The sequence below is a fragment of the Lampetra fluviatilis genome, chromosome 30 (assembly GCF_964198595.1).
Source record: "Lampetra fluviatilis chromosome 30, kcLamFluv1.1, whole genome shotgun sequence".
In the NCBI taxonomy this organism is placed as follows: Eukaryota; Metazoa; Chordata; class Hyperoartia; order Petromyzontiformes; family Petromyzontidae; genus Lampetra; species Lampetra fluviatilis.
The window spans coordinates 12,882,048-12,908,879 of record NC_136304.1 but is presented as its reverse complement, the minus strand read 5'-3'; the positions used below and the strand labels follow the sequence as shown (position 1 = coordinate 12,908,879).

Genomic DNA, 26,832 nt, shown 5'->3' with positions numbered 1-26,832 from the left:
ACATGACACTCTCTTATGCGAAAGCAGGTATACGTCAATAAATTCATGGACAAGATTATGCAGTAACGAAAATGAATGACTAAAAATACTTCTTCATTGGCGTGATTATGTAGTTAACGAAAATGAATGACTAAAACATTTCTTTTTCATGTAACTCGACGACAGCAACTGCTTTGCACGATCAGTTGATATTGAACGCACCACCTCGAAATGGCAACCCTTTTTGAAACGCAAAGATAATTTTTTTTAGTCTTATTCGTGTGCGTGCTGTGTGTGCGTTGTCACCTCGTAATATTAATTGTGTCGTTAGCTTGTGTGGTGTAGGAGGATACAAACAGCGGCCAGAAGTTTTCTCTGGGTTGGGCGTGGCCGCCGCGAGCCCCTGCGTGTCTCTGCTTGTGCGCTCTCTCTCCCTCCACTGCTGGATGACGAGTTGGCACGACGCTCGGTGACGCCCGGTGACGTCCGAGTCGTGCTGCTCTTGCGCTCTCTCTCTCTCCACTGCTGGATTACGAGTTGGCACGACGCTCGGTGACGCCCGGTGACGTCCGAGTCGTGCTGCTCTTGCGCTCTCTCTCCCTCCACTGCTGGATGACGAGTTGGCACGACGCTCGGTGACGCCCGGTGACGTCCGAGTCGTGCTGCTCTTGCGCTCTCTCTCCCTCTACTGCTAGATGACGAGTTGGCACGACGCTCGGTGACGCCCGGTGACGTCCGAGTCGTGCTGCTCTTGCGCTCTCTCTCTCTCCACTGCTGGATGACGAGTTGGCACGACGCTCGGTGACGCCCGGTGACGTCCGAGTCGTGCTGCTCTTGCGCTCTCTCTCTCTCCACTGCTGGACGACGAGTTGGCACGATGCTGTCCTTGAAGATGCTCGGTCGCTCGTTGTCGCTCGTTGTCGCTCGGTGGCGCACGGTGGCGCTCGGTGGTGCTCGGTGGCGCTCGGAAGACTTTGACTCTCTTTCTCCACTGCGGGATGACGAGTCGGTTTTGGTTGATGCTGGTTGATCTGGGTGTGTATTAGACACACGGCGCATTCAATAGCGCTGTCCTCCTCCTCACAGCCGTTTGACCAGGCTTTCTCCACTGCTTCGCGCTCTCTGCTTTGCTCGCTTGGTCGACGCTTGGCGATCTCCGCCCTTTTCTCCAGGTTGATTGCTTGTCGTCGCTCGTCACTCTCTCTGCTCCGTGCTTCCCTTGTTCGTGCAGCTGCCAGCTTCACTCGCACTTAACTTCGTTCTGCGAGAAGCGACACCTGCTATCGGCATCGGTGTTTCGTTTCCTCACGACGCTCCGCCAGCCGGAGCACGGCTGAAACCCAGCCCCGACCCAGGTTGAACTCAGACTTCTGCGACACGAACGACCCCTTCTCGTTCCATCACTTCTCGAGGCACGATCTGCCCCCGCTCTCTTGCGAGCCCTGTCGCAACGCTGCGTCGCAAGCCGAGTTGCGAGACTGAGCACGACTCAACCCAGACTGCCTGTTCGCTGTCTGCGCCCGTGCCTAACTCAAAACGTGACTCCCCTCTGCGCATTCCTTGCGAGCGGGCAACAAAACACAAACAGAGCGATAAAAAGCAGACATCCCCGCGTCTCTTGCGAGAGAAAACAAACCATGTCAGCACAAACCCCCCCCCCCGCCCCTTGTGACCTTTTTACTCCCTCTTTGCTTGTCAGGCCCTGCTGGAAGACAAAGGTGGCTGAGGAGATGTTTGCAATACATTTATGTGGTGCTGTGTGTTACATTTATTCTTGAATTATATTTTATGAGTTCCTTCGGTCTTGGTATCGGGGTTATCATTCGTCTATGTTTAATGAATATTCGTCATGATCCTCGTCACATTATTATTTTGGGCTTCGCCAAGTTTAGTTCTCCAGAGATTGGTGTTTTTATTCTGAGTTAATTTTTTTATGTCCTGAGGTTAAGTGTACTATGCACTTAAGCTTTCTGGAATTCGTACTCTTTAGTTTTTCGGAAGGTCGTGTAGATAGGAAACATATACTTCTAAATAATATGTATGCGGTGAATATAAGGGAATTACTAATAATAAAATTATTGTTTGTTGGTTAATTATCTATGTTAAGTTTCTACTTTTCGGTAAGGAAAACGTTAAGAAAACGCGAGTTTCAACCGTTGTTTGCTCTGCACCTTATCTGTACATCTCCAGATGTCTTTGGGAGGTTAGTCCATGCATCTTTTGTCCATCTGGATGTCTATGACCTCTCTGTCACCGACTTCTTACCAGTTTAATGGCCGTTTCACAGATTCCTGGTGTGTTTGTAGTGGGTTGTTTTCATTATTTAATTAAAAGGTATATATAGATATAATAAAAAGAGAAATAGTTTTTTTTTTTCTTAATTATTCTTAATATGAATAACGGAAAACAGGGCATAGATCCAACAGACCACATCAAATTTAATATCGCCAAACTGGCTGAAGCGCGAGAGGCTGCGAGATTGAATTCGCGGTCTCGGCAGATCGCGAACGAAAGGTTGCATGGACGAAGGGTGCATACGCACGATTGGAAACCAGGCGATAAGGCCTGGCTGCATTGTCCACATACACCGTTGGCTACGTCCCCTAAATTGTTGAGACCATGGAGGGGACCGGTGGAAATTCTGCGTGTTGCACGACCCCAGAGTATACAGATTAAATGGGAAAAACGCCGTTGGTACGTGCACCCCTCCCGACTGAAACCCTTCGCGGCACCGCGTGACCCCACTTTATGCCGTGGCGACCGGGCGTGTGATGTGGCCGTCGACTCGGGGAGTGATGTGTCGCAGGCTGATCCTCACGTGTCTCTGCCTGACCCACCCCCAGGTGTCTCGGACCTGACGGCTGTTGACCGTCGGGAACCGGAACCCCGCGGCACGCGCGGATCTCCGATGCCTGGCCCGTGCCTTCCTGGACTGCCGGAACCACCGGACGGTCAACCGCATCGGGTGCCGTACGACGGACCGGCAAGGCGGACTCGTGCTAGGACACAACACTTTTCATGAAGAAGAAAAAAAAAAAAATTTCTAACCCGAGCTCGCCGCCGCGTTTCCCCTCTGCCGGGGTAATGTCCCGTTCAAGGGGCGCTCGGAAAGAATGGGACGCTGCACGAGTCGGAAATTTTTTTTTCTTGCATACACATTTATTGTTGTCACTCGCCGGATTGTACATATTGTTCTTGTTGTGTTGTTGTGATTGTTGTTGTGTTACGGGGCACACATGGGGGGGGTGGGGGAGTAATAAATTTTTATAGCAGCCGGGTCGGCTGCGAGCTATGTGGTAGGGGGTGATGTAGTGGTGGTGTTGACATGCGCCGACAGTGATGGATTACGGGGCGGCGCGGGGTGCGGGGTTGGGCACGCATGTGGGCGTGGTGTGGACGCGCGCGCCGGGAGTGAGTGAGTACGGGGCGGCGTAGGGGATTGTGCGCGCTGACATGAGGTGAGAAAAGGGGATCGTGGGCAGCGCGCAGTGATTGGTCAAATGGGATGGGTGCTCTCAGCGACGTCCGCAGGATGGACATAAAAGAGGACGCGCGGGAGCACTTGTGGTTGTTGTTAACCAGTTGAAGATTGAAGACGGAGTTGAAGAAGTAGTGCCCTGAGACCCCTAGTCCCGCTGTCCTTGTCAGGACCGGGGCCCTGTGTGGCTCGGAGGCGAGAGACTGTGGGACCTGTGGTCCGACGCCCATGTGGGTCGGGACTGTGGGACCCAGAGTCGAGACGGACACCCCGGCTGGGTGTGTCCCGAGAGGCTACGGGGCGTAAGAGCCCATGTTGGTGTAGCCAGGAGAACCGTGTGGGTTAGGCTGGTGTTAGCCACCCGTGTAACTAAGTGGGTGTTGGTCACCCGAGTAACTATAGCTGGTGTTAGTCACCCGTGTAACTATAGTTGGTGAAATAAAAGAGTGTGCTACCCGTGAAGTCGTCTCCCGCCGAGTTACTACATTACAAGTGTATAGAGGTGTGTGTAAGTGTCTAGAGGTGTGTGTACGTGTGTGTAAGTGTCTAGAGGTGTGTGTGTAGGTGTGTGTAAGTGTTTAGAGGTGTGTGTGTAGGTGTGTGTGAGTGTATAGAGGTGTGTGTGTAGGTGTGTAGAGGTGTGTGTGTATGTGTGTGTAAGTGTATAGAGGTGTGTGTAGGTGTATAGAGGTGTGTGTGTATGTGTGTGTAAGTGTATAGAGGTGTGTATGTAGGTGTGTAGAGGTGTGTATGTGTGTGTAAGTGTATAGAGGTGTGTGTGTAGGTGTGTAGAGGTGTGTGGTTATGTGTGTGTAAGTGTATAGAGGTGTGTGTAGGTGTGTGTAAGTGGAAAGAGGTGTGTGTGTATGTGTGTGTAAGTGTATAGAGGTGTGTGTAGGTGTGTGTAAGTGTACGGAGGTGTTCGGGAGAGTAACCCTGGCAGCGCAACGCTGCTGGCGTCTCGTGCTGCCGCCTGTACCTCGCCTTGTCCACCAGAGGGCATCGCCTACCCACGGGTTGTGTGGCGTCAGGGTGAGAAGTGGAGGGTGGGGGAGGGGTCCGGGGATGGGGGGGGCTGCTGCTTCAGCGCTCAGCTGAAGCAGCAGCCGCTGAAAGTCACCGTAAACGTGAACACAATCAGTTAAGATCCGAAATGGTTTATTACGTCCTTCCAATGATTGCTAAGCCCGAATCCATCTTCTCGGTTGAAATTGTCGTTCATGAGGCGATCCAAATATACAAACACAGAGACAGTATATAATTTAATGTTGGGTTTGTCTATGGCAGTATATAGTACGGTGTAGACTCGTGTGATGTAAGAGAATAACGTTTAGATGGAAGCATATTATATCATTTTTACGACGTAGAATTGTAATGTATTACTTACTGTTAGTAACTCAGCTTATTGTAGAGTATAGTAAGTATACTGATGATACTACGTGGTTTATACTTTAGTTGTTTACGCGTTGTTTTTAGTTGTTGCAGCTACATACTGTTAACACTCCTTCCCTTTATTAATGCTACCCCTATCCCCTCCCTTTGATGCTGAATTAGTACTATTCACATACCTGCATTTCCCATATCCTCTCCCTTTGATACTGCTAATCCTGCATAATGCACAGGCATATGTAGTACTAATCACATTCCTGCATTTCCCATGGAAATGCTAAATTCCTCTTGATATGCAAATTCCTTTGTCAAGGCGCCCAGCTTATGTATATGCTCCAAGCTCGGGTGGTATTTCATTCAGACGCTGTCACCTCGACAGACCTGGTTTTCACCTGAGGACGGCTGCTTGCGTTGTGGCCGAAACGTCGTGAGAATTATTTTATTATGTTTTATTTTTTTATTATTTTATTACTTCCCTTCTACGTGACTTTACCGAAAGAACTAAGAAGATGAATCCCTGCAGTCACGAAAGCTTTAAATCGAGATGTAGAGGTGTTACGTACCGGGGTGTAGCAAGCCATTACGTTGCGGTGTCTACATCACGGTCCGTGCGCGGGGTGTCTACATCAACGTCCGCATACAGCCCCGCCCCTCGGGGGGCAGTTGGCTATATAAGGCGGTGCGTGAGAGAACTCGAGGCAGTCGTTGGAGCAGAAGAACCAGTGACGACTGAAGACCAGCTAGCTAGCCCTGGGACTACCCTGACTCGCTGCACTTATAAGAGCCGAGCAGGGCAAGCCAGGGGCGACCTCAGAGCAGCGAGGTCTGTGTCCTTGTGAGGGCCAGGCTCGTGTGGCTGAGTGTCGGACCTGAGCCGAAGCTGGGCCAGGTCAGTGAGCCTCTACAGTAAAATGAAAAACAATTAAATATTCGTTTATTGTGTGGATGAGTGGGTGCGTGCATGTGTGGATTAGTGGGTGCGTGCGTGAGTGGGTGCGTGGGTGGATGAGTGAGTGGATGGGTTGATGCGTCATAAGTGAGTCGCTGAGTGAGTGAGTGGCTGGGTGCATGAGTGTGGGTTAGTGATTGAGTGGGTGGCTTAGTGAGTGGTTCAGTGTATGAATGGCTCAGTAGTTGAGTGGGTGAGTGTGAGTGGCTCGGTGGTTGAGTTCGTGGGTGGTTGAATGTTTTGGTGGTTGAATTATTGGGTGGTTGAGTGATGGGTGGGTGGGTGAATAATTACGTGGTTAGTGGGTGAGTTGCTGAGGGAGTGGCCGGGTGGTTGGGCGAGAGGGTGGGTTAGAAATTGAGTGGGTAGCATGGTGAGTGGATGTGGATGTGACTGGGTGAGTAGGTGAGTGGCTGGGTGAGTATGTGAGTGGATGGATGAGTGAGGGGGTGAGTGGGTTTGTGGATGAGTGAGTGTGTGGGTAGGAATGAAACACCACCACGCTTGGAGCGTATATTTAAGCTGGGTTGGAAGGGGGGAAAGGCGCCTTGACAAAATAATTTGCATATCAAGAGGAATTTAGCATATTTATGGGAAATGCAGGTATGTGATTAGTACTACTTGTGAAATGCGTAGGAGGTGGGCGGTGGGTTTAAAGTCATTATGCCCGTGCATTATGCAGGATTAGCAGCATCAAAGGGAGGGGATAGGGGTAGCATTAATAAAGGGAAGGAATGTTAATAGTATATAGCTGCAGTAACTAAACCACCACGTAAACAATTAAAGTATAAACTACATAGACATCTCTAACGGCCAAACTGCCAGTGGCGCGAGACGCGGGGCGGTACGAGGTAACCACGCCCCCCCCTCCGTGATGTCACAGCCATGAGCTCCTCCCCCCATGCCCCCCCCCGCCTCCCCTCGCGACCACCTTCCATGTCCCCTCCCCCCTCGCGAACCCCCATGCCCCTCCCCCCTCACCCCCCATGCCCCTCCCCCCTCACCCCCCATGCCCCTCCCCCTCACCCCCCATGCCCCTCCCCCCTCCCCCCGCTGCTACTTACGCTGGGGCCGGGTGGAGGCGGCGCGCGCTGTGGATTGTGGGTGGCGAGCGGCTGGTTTGGATTCCCGCTCACGGCCACCGTCAGTGGCGAGCGAAAGCTTCTGAAGCGGCGGCTCGCTGGGCCTCCTCTACGTCGACTCAGCCTGAAGGTGAGAACCTCGCGCGGTGTGTCCACATCAGCAGTGGCGGCGGCGGTGGGAGGAGACAGTGGAGGCGCCTGGCCCACAGCCGTCACGTTCTGCGGAGTTCACGGCGCAGCTTCAAGCAGAGCTCGGCCCTGCTGCTGCTGCTGAGAGGCACTCCCAGACGGCCGCGTGGCTGGTGGGAATTATAGTTGTGGTTACATTATAGTTGTGGTTACATTATAGTTATGGTTACATTATAGTTGTGGTTACATTATAGTTGTGGTTACATTATAGTTGTGGTTACATTATAGTTGTGGTTACATTATAGTTGTGGTTACATTATAGTTGTGATTAAGTTATAGTTGTGGTTACATTATAGTTGTGATTAAGTTATAGTTGTGGTTACATTATAGTTGTGATTAAGTTATAGTTGTGGTTACATTATAGTTGTGATTAAGTTATAGTTGTGGTTACATTATAGTTGTGGTTACATTATAGTTGTGATTAAGTTATAGTTGTGGTTACATTATAGTTGTGGTTACATTATAGTTGTGGTTACAGTTGTTGGTCGTGGTTATTGTTGTGATTATAGTTGTGTGGTTGTTACTGTGGTGGTTGTGCAGGTGGTTGGCACACGAGTTCACCCATAGCACCAGGGTCTAGCCCTCCTCTTGTACCGAGCCAGGCAGAGCAGTCGGCCCATGGCACCTGAGTCTGGCCCGTGACCTCCTCCTGCACTTAGCCTGGCACAGCCGTCAATCCATGGCACCTGGGTTATTGTGGTGATGTCACCCCCACGTAGTGGTGAATGTCGACTGTTGATGTGTGTGGTCTTGTGTGTGAGTATGATGGTGAATGCGTGAGTAAGATGGTGAGTATCATGGTGAGTATCATGGTGAGTGTGATGGTGAGTGTATCATGGTTGGTGAGTAATACTGAGTGTGAGTTTGACTAATTATCTTCCCTCTCGCTGTCTTTGCTTTCCCCCCTAACTACCTCGCCTGGTATACAGGAGTTTGTAGGTTCGATCCCGACCCTGATGCCTGCTGTATATTTGGACTTTGCGTGTCTCTGTCTCTCCCCGTGGTCGCGTGGATTTTTCTCCGGGTCCTCCGGTTTTTCTCTCCACATTAAGATACATTCGTTTAAAGTTTTGACTTAAAACTTTCGTGACTGCAGGAATTAATATTCTTGGTTCTTTCGGTAAAGTCACCTAAATAGAAAACAAAAAATCTATTTTTTTTTTATTTCATTTTCATTACTAATTTTTTTATTTCTATTTACGTGACTTTACCGAAAGAACCAAGAATATGAATATTCGTTTAAAGTATTTAGCTGCTATAATTTACACGCGATGATGAGCCACTTCGTTGAGCTATTATTGGTGGCAAGTACTTTGTTTTTTTAAACACGCTTTAATTAAATTAAATGTACCACGACTCCAGGAAGTGGCCCCGATGCTTGCCATAACGTAAGGAACCATGGTGATTTACAGCCAACGTCAGTTGAGCGTGGACAATTAGACCCAAGCCGAAACATAACATAAAAATGAATGTTTAAAACTACTTTTTTTTTATAGAATGTAGTTTTGTCATCAGTATGACATAAGTATACCAAGTTTGCAGTCGATACCACATTGGGAAGTGGGTTAAAATTGAGTTGCAAGATTTGAGGATACGACAACAACAGACAGAGTGAGTTAAATAAAAGTGCGTAATAAAAGAGATGTTTATCTCAGTGGACCTTACCTGGTGAAATGAAAATCGTTGAGATTTTAGTCTAGTATTATCTCTCCTTCCCGAGCACAACAACAAGCAGGAGTAGTGGGAGGAGCATTCTCCACTATCGGCGCTTGTGCCAGGATATGTACACCACAGATATCCATCACATAGAGACCCATAGAGTCATCACACATAGACCTATACACTCACTACGCACAGACCCTCAGACTTGCACAGAGAACATAGACTCACCACAGAGACCCATAGACTCATCAGAGAGACCCAAGGGCTCGCACGTGAATGTGTGGTGATTTAGTTGAAGGTGGAGGGGGGTTACTAGCCCCTCGCACCCATCCAGAACTCCCTGTGGCCACTGGTGGCTGCGGGCGACATGAGGTGGTTCACAGCTGGTCAGGGTTGGCGCACCCCCCCCCCCCCCCCCCCGTTATAACGCGTTGTCTATTTATGGCCTCGTCACATTGGCCTTAATGGACGCGTGGTGATGGTGAAAGATGATTCGGCGGTGGACACTGAATTGCCGGAGCCCCATTTAACATTCAGGTGACACGGGGCACGGTACGTGAAGAACCTCTTATGTCCTGTAAGCAGACTCCTCTGCGTGGGATAGTTAACACCTCTTAATGCACAGACAACCGCCAACGCAGCCTCGCCTGCCGGAGGAGCTCGCTGATGATCGGACAGTGTTCAGATCTCTCAAGGATCTGTGAGCTACTCGCACACAAAGATCCCCGTGTAGCCTTTAACAGACTGTTGGGGCAAGTGCTTTATAACATCATCAAAGGGGCGCTGCAATACGATGCAATAAAAATCACCGATCAGAGATTTTCCCATATATGGTCTTTGTTGATTGTGAATCGATACTAATTGTATTGATTCCACTCAGTCGATACAGCAGCAAGCTCAAAATGTCCGATTTTATCTGAAAATGTCTGCGTTTCACAGATCATACAAAGCAACGGTATTGATGCCTGGTTTGTATGTACTTTTTATTTTAAAAAAATGCATGTAGTCTATCAGACTTTTGTATTAAATCGCTCTGCAAAAAGTCATTTTGTATGCTAATAAATCAATGTTATGCTAATGCAAAATTTAATCATAGCCACGACTCGGTTTACTCCGATGTGCAATGTCATCTTTATTTCGATCCTGTGAGTGTACAATTTTATATTAAACTTCATTTACTGAGTGAATACAAGACCACTTATATGCTGATGTCCATTTTTATCATAGCTGTGATTCATTCAGCCATTCACTCACTCAGCCACAAACTCACTCAGCCACACACTCACTCAACGACTCACTCAACTACTCAGCCGCTCGCTCACTCAGATATTCACTCACTCAACCACTCACTCACTCAATAATTCACTCAACCACTCAACCAATCATTCAACCACCCACTCACTCAATCACTCAACCATCACGCTCTCACTCACTCAACCATTCACTCACTCAGCCACTCACTCAGCCACTCACTCACTCAGTCACTCAACCACTCGCTCATTCAACCGCTCGCTCACTCAACCATTCACTCACTCAACCACTCGCTTGCTCACTCAAGCACTCGCTCACTCAACCACTCACCCAACCACTCGCTCAACGACTAACTCTACCACTCACTCACTCACTCAACCCCTCACTCAACCTTTCACTCAACCCCTCACCAAACCACTCAACGACTCACCAGAATCCTCTCGGCTTGGGGACTCACTTAACCATTCACTTAACCACTCACTAGAGCAACCACTCGCTCACTTAATGACTTACTCAACCACTCAACCAATTACTTTCTCACTCACTCAGCCACTCACTCCTTCACTCAGCCACTCACCCTTTCACTCAGCCACTCACTCATTTAGCCACTCACTCAGCTACACACTCAACCACTCAGCCGCGCACTCACGAAGCTACGTACTCACGAAGCTACTTACTCACTCAACCACTCACTCACTTAATCACTTACTCAACCACTCAACCATCACTCTTTAACTCACTCAACCATTCACTCAATCAGCCACACTCACTCAACGACTCACTAACTTAACCGCTCAGCCGCTCAGTCACTCTATCTCAATCACTCAACCACTCGCTCACTCAGCCACTCACTCCCTCAACCACTAACTGACTGAACCACTCACTCAACCACTCACTCATTCAACCATTCCCGAATTCATTCAACCAGTCACTCAACCATTATGTCGCTGGACGAGTCCCACCTTGATGGGTCTGCGACATTTCTTTCCAGAGTTATTGCCAAAAAATCACAAACATCCCAGAATCCTCTCGGTTTGGGGTCCAAATGTTGTCGCTTATTATATCCCATGAGAAACATTGCATCGAATAAATGTGATTGGATTCTCCCCGCCTGGACGAGCAGAATTGAATATGTAAGCATCAGGGTTTGGATCAAACCTACAACCTCCTGTATACCGGGCAAAGTAGTGAACTTCTCGTCACCCGGGTCGCCCTAATCCATTCCCGTATCTCTTCTTCTGTGTGTGTGCTACAGGCGGGTGTCTCAGATTGCCAGCACCATGTGATGGGAGCTCCAGAGCATACTGCGTGCTCGCCAGGAGGGGCTGGGCAAGATGGCGTAGTCGCTGGAGCAGCTGTGGGCACGGCACCGCCGCTCTCACCCTGGCGGAGTGCAGCAACACAGTGGGGCGGCACCAGCGGGACACTCTGGACAACGCAGCCAAGGTGCGCGCCAGCCACTTACTCATCCACTCACTCACTCAGCCACTCATAAAACCACTCACTCACTCATCCACTAACTTTAACCACTCACTCAACTACTCACTCACTCAACCACTCACTCAACCATTCACTCAACCATCCACTTCCTCAACCACTCAATCAATCACTCAGTCATTAACTCAACCACTCACTCAACCACACACTCATGCGCTCAAACACTCACTCATTGGTTCAAACACTCACTCATTCAAATACTCATTCAACCATTCACTAATTCACTCAATCACTCACTCACTGAACCACTCACTCGCTCACTCAACCACCCGCTCGCTCACTGAACCAATCGCTCCATAAATCACTCATTCAGCCACTCACTCAACCATTCACTCACTCACTCAGCCATTCACTCAACCAATCAGTCACTCAATCATGAATTAAACCGCTCACTCACTCAACCCCTTACACACAGGCTCATCACCTGTGTCTCAACCATCTCACTGAGTAACATAACTCTTTTTTTAGAAGTGACCTGGCCAAAAATGATAGGTCAACAACGTGCCTTATATGGAAATTTATAGCAGCCAACTACTCTAAACGCCTGTTTCTAATGTGTAGGGAAAATCCAGCGGACCAGAATAAAAATCCACTTGACCACGGAGAGAACATGCAAACTCCAAATATACAGGTGTCAGGGTTGGGATCTTACCGACAACCTCTTGTATACCAGACGAGGTAGTTAACATTGTATCCGGGCAAGCCGTACATCGAGCTGGAGTGGACCATGCGGCCCATCCCTATCGCGTGAGTGGCTCCCACTGTTGTTATTGTGTTCATATGTGTGTGTTCTGCTTGTGTGTATGCGTGTGCCGCACCGCGCTATGAACCCAACATGACCAGGCTGTTGCCCCGCTCGCCCGACTCGTTGAGAGGCTTGCCCACCCCCCAGGGCGTTGTCGTGAAGATACCGCTGGGAGGGAGGAAGAATATCTCACAATACTGGAAGAGGTGAGGACTACACATAGAGTGGGTGATTAACTGGGTGGGTCTGTGAGTGAGTTGGTGGGTGAGTCAATGGGTGAGTCGGTGGGTGGGTGGGTGAGTGAGTGTGTTAGAGATTGAGTGGGTGGTGGGTGATTGTGTGAATTAGTGGGTGGGTGAGTGAATAGTTTGAAGTGGGTGAGGGAGTGGCTGAGAGGTGGGTTGGTGAGTGGATGAGTAAATTGGTGGGTTAGAGATTGAGTGGGTGGGTAACTAGGTGATTGTGTGGGTGAGTGGCTTAATGGGTGAGTAGGTGAGTGCCTGGATAAGTAAGTGAGTGGATGGTAGCATGAATGGGTGGATGGTTGAGTGAGGGGTGAATTAGTGACTGACTGAGTGAGTTAGTGGGTAGGTCAGTGCGTGATTGTGTGGGGGAGTGGTGAGTGAGGAGTTGAGTGAATAGGTTAGTGGGTGGGTGAGTAGATTGTTGGGTGGGTCAGTTAGTGGGTGGGTGAGTGAATATCGAAGGTTGAGCAGGTGAGTTGTTAGTGTGTGATTGGGTGGGTGGGTGAGTCAAAGAGTGGGGCACCACGGTGGTGAGATGTTAACTACCTCACCTAGTATACAGGAGTTTGTGAATTCGATCCCATCCCTTCCACCTGTATATTTGGAGTTGGCATGTTCTCCCCGTGGTCGTGTGGATTTTTCTCCGGGTCCTCCAGGTTTTCTCTCCAGATTTAAGATCAACATGCATTTAGAGGATTTGGCTGCAATAAATGTCTCCGTGATAATCAGGTAACTAGGTCACTTCTGAAAAATATTAATATAGTTCTGAGCCTTATCTGGTAAAATAAAAAAGATTGTTTAGTTTATTGGGTGGGTGAGTGGGTAGGTGGGTTGTGGAGTGCGTTGGTGGGTAGGTTAGAGGTTGAGTCGGTGAATGGGTGGGTGTGTGAGTGGGGGTGTGAATAGTTGAATAGGTGAGTGGGTGAGTAAATTGTTGAGTGAGTGGATTAAAGATTGAGTGGGTGGCAGGGTGAGTGGGTTTGTGAGTGGGTTGGTGGGTGTTTGAATGGGTGAGTGGGTGGAGTGCCGTGGTGGCGAGCTGTTAACTACCTCGCCTTTTTTACAGGAGGTCGTGAGGTCGATCCCGACCCTGACACCTGTATATTTGCATGTTCTCCCCATGTTCACGTGGAATTTTCTCCAGGTGCTCCGGGTTCTCCCTCCACATTTTAAAACATGCAATTATAGAATTAGGCTGCTATAACTTTATACGTGAAAAGCCACTTAATTGAGCTGTTGTTTGTGGTCAGGTGGTTTCTGAAAAATATCTATATAGCTGAGGGCCTTACCTGGTAAAATAAAAAAAGCGTAATTTTCATTTAGTGTGCAGATGAGTGGCCGAGTGGGAGAGTGGATGAGTGAGTGCGACGTTTGATGGGTAGTAGGTCAGTGGCTGGGTGAGTGAGTGTGGGCTAGAGATTGAGTGGGTGGCTTGGTGAGTGGGTGAGTGTGTGCTTGGCTCGGTGGTTGAATGAATGGATGGTTGAGTTAGTGGGTGGGTGTTTGAGTGTGTGTTATCGTGGGTGGGAGAGTCGGAGAGTGGAGTGCCATGTTGGCAAATTGTTAACTACCTTGCCTGGTATTTTTAAGTTCGTAGGTTCGATCCAAACCCTGCTTCTCAAAACAATCTATATAGCTCAGTGGGCCTTACCTGGGAAAAAAACATAATTTAGATTTAGTTAAGGGTGTTGGTGAGTAAGTGGGCGGGTGGGTGAGTGCATGAGTGTGGGTTTGAGATTTAGTGGGTGGCTTTGTGAGTCGGTAAGTTCGAGTGACTCAGTGATTGAGTTAGTGGGTGGTTACGTTCGTAGGTGATTAAATTAGTGGGTGGGTCAATAATTACGTGGGTAGTGGGTGAGTGGCTAAGTGGCTGAGGGAGTCGGCGGGTGGTTGGGTGGGTGAGTAGGTGGGTTATAAATTGAGTAGGTGGCAGGGTGAGTGGATCTTAAAGTGGGTGAGTAGGTGCACGTCTGGGTGAGTTAGTGAGTAGATGGATGGATGAGTGAGTGGGTGGGTGAGTGTGTGGATGCATGGATGTGTGGGTGAGTTAGTGTGTGTGGGTAGGAGGTTAGGTGGGTAGTGAATGAGTGGGTGGGTTATAAATGGAGTGAGTCGGTTAGTCACTAGGTGAGTGAGTGGGTGGGTTTGTGAGTTTTGGTTAAGAGATTGAGTCAGTAGCAGGATTGGTGTGTGGTTTAGAGATTGAGTGGGTGGTTGGGTGAGTGGGTGGGTTAGAGATTGAGTGGCTCAGTAAGTGAGTGTTGGGTGGGTGAAGTGAGTTGGGTCGGTGAGTGCGTGGGTGGGTGAATGAGTAAGTGGGTGAGTGAGGGGTTGGGTGAGCGATGGGTTGAGTGGGTATGTTTTTTTGTTCGTGAGTTTGTGGGTGGGTGAGTTAGTCAGTGAATGGGTGTGTTGGTGGGTGAGTGTGTAGCTTGGTGAGGGGTCGTAGGGTGAGTGGGTGGGTGAGAAAGTGGTTAACGGAGTGAGTGGTTGGGTGGGTGGGTGAGTTGTTGACTGAGTGGGGTCAGCGAGTGGGTGGGTGAGTTTATGTGGGAGTTTGAGTGGGTAAGTCAGCGTGTGAGTGAGTGGATGGGTGAGTCAGAGAATAAGGCGCCAAGGTGGTGAGATGTTCACGACCTCGCCTAGTATACAGAAGGTTGTGTATTTTATCCCAGCCATTCCGTCTGTATATATGGAGTTTGCATATTCTCCCCATGGTCGCGTGGAATTTTCTCCGGGTTGTTCCTCCATATTTGAAAATGCATTTATAGAATCTGGTTGCTGTAACTTTATTCGTGAACAGCCACTTCATTTAGCTGTCATTTGTGCTGAGGTGGCTTCCGAAAAAGATCTATATAGCTGAGGGCCTTACCTGATAAAATAAAATAAAAAATTTAATATTAGTTTAGTGTGTGGATGAGTGGGTGAGTGTGTAGGTGGGTAGAATAGTGAGTGGATGGGTTGGTGGGTCGGAGGTGAGTGGCTTAGTGAGCGAGTGGCTGGGTGCATGAGTGTGGGTTAGTGATTGATTTGGTGGCATGGTGAGTGTGTGAGTGGCTCGGTAGTTGAGTGAGTGGGTGGGTGATTGAGTTGGGCGAGTGTGTGGGTATTTGAGTGGGTGAGTGTGTGGGTTAGTGGGTGGGGGAGTCAGACAGTGGGGCGCCACAGTGGCGAGATGTTAACTACCTCGCCTGGTATGCAGAAGGTTGTGGGTTTTATCCCAACCCTGACGCCTGTATATTTCCCTCCACATTTAAATTCAACAAGCATTTTTTTGATTTGGGTGCAATAAATGATTACGTGATAAGCCACTTCGTTGACCGATCATTTGTAACCAGGTCACTTCTGAAAAATATTTTATATAGCTCTGTCAGCCTTATTTGGTAAAATAAACATAATTTAGATTCAGTGTAGTGTGTTGGTGAGTGTGTGGGTGGGTACTTGTGAGAGGCTCGTGGGTAGTAGTGGATGGTTGAGTTAATGGTTGCTTGAATTATTGGGTGGTTGAATTATTGGGTGGTTGAGTGATGGGTGGGTGGGTGAATAATGACGTGGTTAGTGGGTGAGTAGCTGAGTAGCTGGCGGAGTGGTTGGGTGTGTGTGTGTGGGTTAAAAATTGAGTATGTGGCATGGTACGTGGATGTGTATGTGACTGGGTGAGTAGGTGAGTGGCTAGGTGAGAATGCGAGTGGATGGATGAGTGAGTGGGTGTGTGAGTGGGTGAGTGAGTGTGTGGGTATGAGGTTAGGTGGGTAGTGGGTGGGTTAGAAATTGAGTGAGTGGGTGGGTTAGTGATTGGGTGAGTGAGTGGGCGGGTGCGTGGGTGAGTTGTGGTTGAAAGAGTCAGTGGCAGAGCGAGTTGATGGGTTAGAGATTGATTAGCTCGGTGGGTGAGTGCTGGATGGGTTAGTGGGTTATTGGGTGGGTGAGTGGGTGAGTGTTACTCGGTGGGTGCTTGGGTGGCTGGATGAATGGTTGAGAAGATGGGGGTGCAAATTAACGGGTGGGCGAGTCGGTGAGTGAGTGGGATGGGTTAGAGATTGAGTGGGTATTTGGGTAAGTTGCGTGAGTGAATCGATGAATGGGTCGGTGGCTGATTGAGTGAGTGAGTGGGTGGTTGGTTTAGTGGGTGAGTCAGAGTAGGGGGCCACGGTGGTGGGATGTTAACTACCTCGCCTAGTATACAGGTGGTCGTGATTAGATCCCGACCCTGTCATCTGTATATTTGGAGTGTGCTTGTTCTCCCCATGGTCACGTGAATTTTTCTCCAGGTCCTCGGGGTTTTTCCTCTGCATTGGGAATAAACTTGCATTCAGATGATTTGGCTGCAATAAATGTATATGTGATAAGCCACTTTGTTTACCTGTCATTTGTAACAAGGTCGCTTTTGAAAAAGATCTATCTAGCTCTGTGGGCGTTAGCTTGTACAGTGAGAAATAGTTAAGTTTTCGTTTATTGAGTGGGTGAGTGGGTAGGTGGGTGATTGAGTGCGTGGGTGGTTGGGTGGGTGGGTGAGTCGGTAAGTGGCTGGGTGAGCGGGTGGGTGAGTGGAGTCTAGAGTGAGTAAGTCAGTAAGTGACTGAGTTGGTTGGTGGGTGGGTCGTTGAGTTAATGAGTGGGTGTGTAGGTGGGTGCACAGGTAAGTTATTGAGTGGCTGAGTGTGTGCTTGAACGAGTGAGTTAGCGGTTGAGTGGGTGGCAAGGTGAGTGGGTGGCAGAGTGAGTGGGTGAGTGAGTGTGTGGGTGGCTTTCGTAGTTTAGTGGTTGGGTGAGTCAGATAATGAGGCACCACAGAGCGAGATGCAAACTCCCTCGCGAAAGACGACGTGTTAAACTGGTATATTGGAATTCGTATTTTTGACCCCAACCCTGATGTCTGTGTATTTGGAATTTGCATCTTCTCCCGTGGTCACGCCGATTTTCCTCTGATTCCTTCGGGTTTGTTTAACACGTAGACTTTCGCGACCAATATCATCCATAATAGAGGTTTCTTTTTGGGTTAGATCGCGTAAATATATAAATGTGTCATTAAAACCCACCACCATCCGACACAGCCAACTAGTAAGGGTTGTCACATATGCAGAACATGCCAATTTGTAACTAGTAGAGCTCACAGTGTGTTGGAGAGTCAAGCCACAACATTTACAATCTAAGTACAACGTTTCGCCAGTAATTACAACTACCTTCATCAGGCAACAGCCGCATTTGTGGAGACATTCACCTGTTTCGTTCCTTATATAGAGGCGTAGATGTGGTGCCTGTTTTTATCATTTGCCTGTTATCATTCGCCTGTTATTAAGTTAAAAGTAGAAATAGTTATTATTGTTGTAATCACGTTATAAGTAGAAATAATTGTTATTTCGTTAAAAGTAGAAATAATTATTGTTATCAGGTTATAAGTGGAAATAATAATTACTGTTCTCATTCGCCTGTCGTTATCATTTGCCTGTTGTTATTTTTCGCCTATTGTTTTCAAGTTAGAAGTAGAAAGTTATTATTTTTTTTTTATGTATTACTTACTGTTAGTAACTCAGCTTATTGTAGAGTATAGTAAGTTTACTGATGATGCTATGTAGTTTATACTTTAGTTTGTTATGCAGTTTATACTGTAGTTTTTTTTTTTTACGTGGTTGTTTAGTAACTACAGCTACATACTATTAACATTCCTTTCCTTTGTTAATGCTCCCCCCCTCCCCCCCCCCCCCTTTGATGCTGCTAATCCTGCATAATGCACGGGCATAGTATTGATTTGGAACCCCCCCCTCCGCCCACCTCCTACGCATTTTCCATATGCTGAATTCCTCTTGATATGCAAATTATTTTGTTTAGGCGCTCTTCTTCCCACCTCCCCCCCTCTAACCCAGCTTAAATATACGCTCCAAGCTTGGGGTGTTTCATTCTTCGCCTGAGGACGGCTGCTTGCGTTGTGGCCGAAACGTCGTGAGAATTGTTTTATTATGTTTTATTTTTATTATTTTATTACTTCCCTTCTACGTGACTTTACCGAAAGAACCAAGAAGAAAAAGTTATTATTGTTGTTATCATTCGCCTGGTGTTGGTAGCGCACGTCTCTAATCCAGCACTGTGGAAGGTAGCGAGGGTTGGTGAATCACCGCACAATGATGTTGGCAAATCACCTTCCCGTGGGCGTCGAGGTGCCATAACCTGACTCGCCAGGAGAAGGCAGTAGAGCAAGTGGACTAATCGCCATCTTCACCTGTACAGGGATAGAGTGTTTCACCCTCACACGCATGGGTTTTCTCCGGGTACTCCGGTTTCCCCCACTGGTATAAACACTCGTCATTAATTAGCGCATAATGCCTCCATAGAGGACCGCAGAGCTTGGACAATTGTTGGAGCTGGCTCACCACGTGGCTTCCTTCCTGCACGGCTGTGGTTCCTCCTGCCTCTGAGTCGTTCTTGTGCGCGCTATAAAACTTAATTATTATTATTATTCGCCAGGCGGTGGTGTTGCAAGCCTGTAATCCAGCAGTGGAAGGCAGCAAGGGTGAGTGGATCACACAGTGAATGTTGTGAAACCCCCTTCCCGTGGGCATCGAGGTGCCTTCTCCTGGCTGGCTGGCCAGGAGAAGGCAGTACAGAAAGTGGGATAATCGCCATCTTTGCCTGTACGGTTTAAAGTGCTGCCCCTCGTATACGTGGGTTTTCTCCAGGTGCTCCGGTTTCCTCCACTTGTGTAAGAACTCATCATCCATTCGTCGAAAATGTAAAAAAACAATTCAGGACCCGACTGTGACTCAGTGTGGATCTCCTGGAGTAAGTCTATTTTATTATTATAAAGAATTAAAGGGGGTGTTTGATGACACGACTAGAGAGCTGGCTTGCACTGCAGGGAACTTAATATTCAACTTGGATTCCGCAACCCTCAATGGCCTTTTTAAGTTAATTTGTGCATGTAAGACTCACACAAACAACCATACCCAGAAACCCATAGACTCCAACAGAGACTCATGCATTACTACAGACACTCAGACTCACACAGCGATCCCATACTCACAGAGACCGATAGACATGCACAGAGACCCATAGACTCACACAGAGATCCATACACTCAAAGGCCCAAAAACTCACACAGAAATCCATAGATTCGCACAGATGTCAATATAATTTTAATTTGAATATTCATTTATACTGGATGAATCTGATGAACTATAACGATCTGTTTTCACAGACGTCCAATCGGGTGGGTCAGAAAATAACAACAAAAATACAATACAAAAACATCACAGGAAAGGTAAACAAATTGTTTCGAAATATACAAATGAAACTGAACTCTTTTTTTATCTTACCATAGACTCATACAAACATGTTGGACTCGCACAGAGACCTTAACCACTAAACCTCGAACAATTAAAACCCTCTAAACCCCTAACTATCTAAATCCATAACCATCTAAACCACTAACCCTCTCAACCCCTTTACCCTTATAACCCTAATCTTTAAACCCCTCGCCCTCTAAAAGCTTAACCTCTAAACCACCAAAACACTAACCATCTCAACCCCTAACCCTCTAAATTCCTATACCCCTAACCCTCAACCCCTTTACCCTTAAAACCCTAACCCACCAAAACCCTCACTCTCTAAACCTTTTAACCGTTTAAGCCATTAAAAACCAAAACCTCTAAACCCTCTGAATCCCTAACCCTCTAAACCTTGAAACCGTAACCTTCTAAATCCCTAACATTCTAAATACTAACCAATCTAAACCACAACCCTCTAAAGACCTAACCCTCTAGACCCCTAACCCTCTGAACTCATAACCTCCTAAATCCTCAACCTCTAAAACCCTAAACCTCAAAACCCTAACGTTCTAAAACCCGAAATCCATAACATAATCCCAACACATTTAAACCCAAATCCTCTAAAGAACGAACCCTCTAGACGCCTAGCCCTTAAAGCACCTATGCCCCTAAAATGCTAACCCTCTAAACACATAATCCACTAAACCTGTAACCCTCTAAACCCATAAAGGTTTTTTTTGTTAGATTATGTAAATATAAATGTGTCGTTAAACCAACCACCACCCGAAACAGCCAATTAGTAAACTTTGTCACATCAACAAAAAGTGCCATTTAATGTTGGAGACTAACCAAAAAACTACTTTATTATGGACAATATTAGTTGTGAAAGTCTACGTGTTAAACCCTCAACTCTCAAACCACTAAACCCCTAACACTGTAAATCCCTAACCCTTGAAACCCTGATACCTCTAAGCCCCTAAACACATACCCTTATAACCTCCTCAACTCCTACCCATCTAAACCATTCAACATCCAACAATCGAAACACATAAACCTCTAAACACGTAACTCTCGAAACCCCTAACCCTCTAAAACCCATAAACCTCTAAACACGTAACTCTCTAAACCCTGTAAACTCAAAACGATCTAAACTCTAACCCTCTAAACACCAAATCCTCTGAAGGACTTTTCCCTTAAGACCCCAACCGTCTAAACACCTCACCCTATAAAACCGCAACCCATAAACCCCCAACACTCTTAACTGCCTAAACCCTTAACCTTATAAACCCCAAACCGTCTAAACCCCTAAACCTGTAAAACCGTAACCCACTAAACACCTCACCTTATAAACCCCTAATTCCCTAAATATCAAAACCTCTAAACCCATAACCTTCTAAAACTACTAACCTTGTAAATCAATACACCGAGCAATCAAAACCCATGAACCCTCTCAACCTCTAAACACCCAACTCTCTAAACTCCGAACCCTCTAAACCCATAACCTTCAAAACTGTAATCAAATAAAAAAACCTCAACCCCTTTACCCTTAACACCCTATCCGTCTAAATTCACCCTTTGAAATCCTAACCAAAATACACCGTAAACCCTAACCCTCTAAACCCCTCAACCTCTAACACACTCAACCCCGAAACATAACTCTTGAAACACCCAAAACCTCTAAACCGCTTATCCCCTAAAACCCCCAAACCTCTCCTTATTTATTTTAATCACTTTATGTTATTTATTCTTTAATTCAATTTATTTTTTATTATTTTAATCACTTTATTTTAATTATTTTTAACCACGTTATTTATTTTTAATCACTTTATTTTTTTATCGAATTTATTTTTATTATGTTAATCACTTAATTTTTATTATTTTTAACCACTTTATTTATTTTTATTCACTTTATTTTTTTAATTGAATTCATGTTTATCATTTTAATCACCTTATGTTAATTATTTTTAATCATTATTTGGTTCTTTCGGTTAAGTCACGTCTAAAGATAAAATAATAAATTAAATTAAATAATAGAATACGACGTTTCGATTGCAACACAAGCAATCATCATCAGGTATAATGAAATAGCGACATAATATCTAACCAGAAAACTATAGACAGACATATTAGCAGACAGATATCACAAGATACATACATAGCATCTTGTGATATCTGTCTGCTAATATGTCTGTCTATAGTTTTCTGGTTAGATATTATGTCGCTATTTCATTATACCTGATGATGATTGCTTGTGTTGCAATCGAAACGTCGTATTCTATTATTTAATTTAATTTATTATTTTATCTTTAGACGTGACTTAACCGAAAGAACCAAATAATAATTCCTGCATTCACGAAAGTTCTAAAATTAAGATTATTTTTAATCACTTTATTTTATTTATTTTTTAATTGAATTCATTTTTTATTATTTTAATCACTTTATTTAAATTATTTTTAACCACTTTATTTTTATTCACTTTATTTTATTTATTTTGTTAATAGAATTTTTTTTTAATCACTTTATTTTTATTATTTTTAACCACTTTATTTATTTTTAATCACTTTATTTTATTTCTTTTTTCATTGAATTTATTTTTATTATATTAATCACTTTATTTAAATTATTTTTAACCACTTTATTTAATTTATTTTTTAATTGAATTAATTTTTTTATTATTTTAATCACTTCATTTAAATTATTATTAACCACTTTATTTATTTGTATTCACTTTATTTTTTTATTATTTTTTTTTTTTATTATTTTAATAACTTTATTTTAATTATTTTTAACCATGTTATTTATTTTTTATCACTTTATTTTATTTATTTTTTCATTGAATTTATTTGTATTATTTTAATAACTTTATTTTTTATTATTTTTAACCACTTTATTTATTTTTAATCACTTTATTTTATTTATTTTTTCATTGAATTTATTTTTATCATTTTAATCACTTAATTTTAATTATTTTTAACCACTTTATTTATTTTTAATCACTTTATTTTTTTTATTTTTTAATTGAATTTATTTTTATTATATTAATCACTTTATATTAATTATTTTTAACCACTTTATTAATTTTTAATCACTTTATTTTATTAATTTTTTAATTGAATTGAATTTTTATTAATTTAATCACTTTATTTAAATTATTTTAACCACTTTATTTATTTTAAATCACTTCATTTTATTTATTTTTTAATTGAATTTATTTTTTATTATTTTAATCACTTTATTCAAATTATTTTTAACCACTTTATTTATTTTAAATAACTTTATTTTATATATTTTTAATTGAATTTATTTTTTTATTATATTAATCACTTTATTTTAATTATTTGTAACCACTTTATTAATTTTTAATCACTTTATTTTACTTATTTTTTAATTCAATTTATTTTTATTATTTAAACACTTTATTTAAATTATTTTCAACCACTTTATTTATTTTTAAGCACTTAATTTTATTTATTTATTTATTTTTTATTATTTTAATAACTTTATTTTAATTATTTTTAACCACGTTATTTATTTTTTATCACTTTATTTTATTTATTTTTTCATTGAATTTATTTTTATTATTTTAATCACTTTATTTTTATTATTTTTAACCACTTTATTTATTTTTAATCACTTTATTTTATTTATTTTTTCATTGAATTTATTTTTATCATTTTAATCACTTTATTGTAATTATTTTTAACACTTTATTTATTTTTAATCACTTTATTTTATTTATATTTTAATTGAATTTATTTTTATTATATTAATCACTTTATATTAATTACTTTTAATCACTTTATTTTATTAATTTTTAATTGAATTTAATTTTTATTAATTTAATCACTTCATTTAAATTATTTTAACCACTTTATTTATTTTAAATCACTTCATTTCATTAATTTTTTAATTGAATTTATTTTTTATTATTTTAATCACTTTATTCAAATTATTTTTAACCACTTTATTTATTTTAAATCACTTTATTTTATATATTTTTTAATTGAATTTATTTGTATTATATTAATCACTTTATTTTAATTATTTTTAACCACTTTATTAATTTTTTATCACTTAATTTTACTTATTTTTTAATTCAATTTATTTTTATTATTTTAAACACTTTATTTAAATTATTTTCAACCACTTTATTTATTTTTAATCACTTTATTTTATTTATTTTTTAATTGAATTTATTTTTATTATATTAATCACTTTATTTTTATTATTTTTAACCACTTTATTAATTTTTAATCACTTAATTTTATATATTTTTAATTGAATTTATTTTTATTATATTAATCACTTTATTTTAATTATTTGTAACCACTTTATTAATTTTTTATCACTTTATTTTACTTATTTTTTAATTCAATTTATTTTTCTTATTTTAATCACTTTATTTAAATTATTTTTAACCACTTTATTTATTTTAATCACTTTATTTTATTTATTTTTAATTGAATTTATTTTTATTATTTTTATCACTTTTGTTCAATTATTTTTAACCACTTTATTTATTTTTAATCACTTTATTTTATTAATTTTTTTAATTGAATTTATTTTTATTATTTTAATCACTTTATTTTAATTATTTTTAACCACTTTATTTATTTTTATTCACTTCATTTTATTTATTTTTTAATTGAATTTATTTTTTATTATTTTAATCACTTTATTTTAATTATTTTTAGCCACGTTATTTATTTTTAATCACTTTTTTTATTTATTTTTTCATTGAATTTATTTTTATTATTTGAATCACTTTATTTTTATTATTTTTAGCCACGTTATTTATTTTTAATCACTTTTTTTATTTATTTTTTCATTGAATTTATTTTTATTATTTGAATCACTTTATTTGTATTATTTTTAACCACTTTATTTATTTTTAATCACTTTATTTTATTTATTTTTTCATTGAATTTATTTTTATTATTTGAATCACTTTATTTTTATTATTTTTAACCACTTTATTTATTTTTAATCACTTTATTTTATTTATTTTTTCATTTAATTTATTTTTATTATTTTAATCACTAATTTTATTATTTTTAACAACTTTATTTATTTTTAATCACTTTATTTTATTTATTTTTTTAATTGAATTTATTTTTACTATAATAATCACTTCATTTTAATTATTTTTAACCACTTTATAAATTTTTAATCACTTTATTTTATTTATTTTTTAATTGAATTTATTTTTAATATTTTAATCACTCTATTAAAATTATTTTAACCACGTTATTTATTTTTAATCACTTTATTTTTTTTTATTGAATTTATTTTTATTATTTTAATCACTTTATTTAAATTATTTTTAACCACTTCATTTATTTTTATTCACTTTATTTTATTTATTTTTATTTGAAGTTATTTTTATTATTTTAAACAGTTTATTTTAATTCTTTTTAACCACTTGATTTATTTTTAATCACTTTATTTTATTTATTTTTTAATTGAATTTATTTTTATTATTTTAATCACTTTATTTTTATTATTTTTAACCACTGTGCCACTGGCGACCTCGTCGAAGCTGGTGCGGCCGTGGCGGGGGCCCGTGGAGGTCATACAGGTCTTGCGGCCGCAATGTGTATGCGTCAAGTGGGGGAAGCGTCGGTGGTACGTGCACCCCTCCAGGTTGAAACCGTTCATTGCGCCGCCCCGTGTTCCTCACACACACACGCGTGGCCAAACGTGTGAGTGGTCCGCCGACTCCCCGGCTTCGCTGCTTTCGCCTAACCTGCCACCGACTGTTCCATCTCCAGGTGCACCAGGAGTGACGTGCCCACGACCGCCAACCCCTCCCGGGGGGGTCGGGGGTCACTCAGCAGCGAAGCCGGACACTCTCACACCCGGACTGTCGACACCCGCCACTGGGCGAGCCGGGGCGGCCCCTTGTGACGGGCCCGCCGCGAGAACGCGCACCAAAACGCGCAGACTTTTGTGAGGTCGGCCGTTGGGGGGCCCTTGCGGAAGGAGGGGGGGGGGCGTCCGGGGTACGTGTATATATGTTGCTTTTACGGAATGGGGTATTTATTCAGGGGGGGTGCGTCGGGTTATTTTTCTTTTTCCTGTTGTTATTGTTGTTGTTCTTGTTAAAATTACGCGAGGCACACACGGGTTTGGGGGGGATGCACCTTTATTGTGATTTAGTTGCAGCCGGGGACGGCTGCGGGCTGTACAGGGGGGGGTGATGTAGAGGTGTAATTGTAAAGATGTATGGGCACGGATGGGTAACAAACACAAGGGGCGTGGATAGGGCCGTACACAGAGGAGGTGCTCACACCGACGTCCGCACCTGCATCCCCCACGGAGGGCTCGAGGTCGAGTGTTAGCTTTAACCAGCGAAGAGTGAAGACCAGCTAGAATAGGCCCCAGAGCTCCCCTCGCTCGCTGTCCTTTTCAGGACCGACCAGGGCAAGCCGGTGGCATGGCCCCGAGAGCCCAGACTGACGTTCTTATAAGAGCCGGTCTGGAGACTCAGGGTGCCGGGATCCCAGCTTGACCAGGGTAGCCTCCCCTAGCTCCGTAGTGGAGGACTCGGGCGTAGGTTAGCGGGGTTAGACGTTGTGTCTCCCTGTTAGACGAGTGAAGGGGACGATACCCCTTCTAGTGCTGTGTATTCCCGTTACTGTACACAAGTTGGTATTAATAAATAAGTGTGCCTCCAACCACGTCGTCCAAGCCTCCTGCAACTTACTACACGTGCATTAAAAAAAGTCAAAATTTTTACAGATAAACCCCATCAAATGGGAGAAATTGGCCAGGATTGCTCTCTTGTGTGTCACGGGGCATCGTTTCTCTCGCACCGAATTCCCTCGGGCTGGCAAAATGCTGTTTTGCGTTGCTCCCCCCCCCCCCCCCCCCCGACAGACGCGTATATGAAAATAGCATAGAAATTGCAGGTTTAAAAAATGTCACTTTGTCAGACACCCACCGACCTAGGCAGCTCACCTAACCGTATTTTTCCGACCGAGCAAAGTCAGCCGAGCCCCCCCGGTATCTCACTGGGATGTGTCGGCGTGTTCTTTTAGGACAAGGAAGCTGCTGTTTTAGCAGCGTCGGAATAAGATGCTCGAAAAGAAGTCACACGAGTGC

General features: G+C 43.2%; 1 long non-coding RNA gene across 1 annotated transcript; it reads left to right on the top strand.

The window, feature by feature from the left end:
* Positions 1 to 11,326: 11,326 nt before the first annotated feature.
* Positions 11,327 to 25,646, top strand: LOC144943339 (uncharacterized). Its single transcript, XR_013639490.1, has 4 exons — positions 11,327 to 11,425; positions 12,320 to 12,427; positions 18,929 to 18,974; positions 25,500 to 25,646. It is a non-coding gene; the product is annotated as an uncharacterized LOC144943339 (long non-coding RNA).
* Positions 25,647 to 26,832: the final 1,186 nt, after the last annotated feature.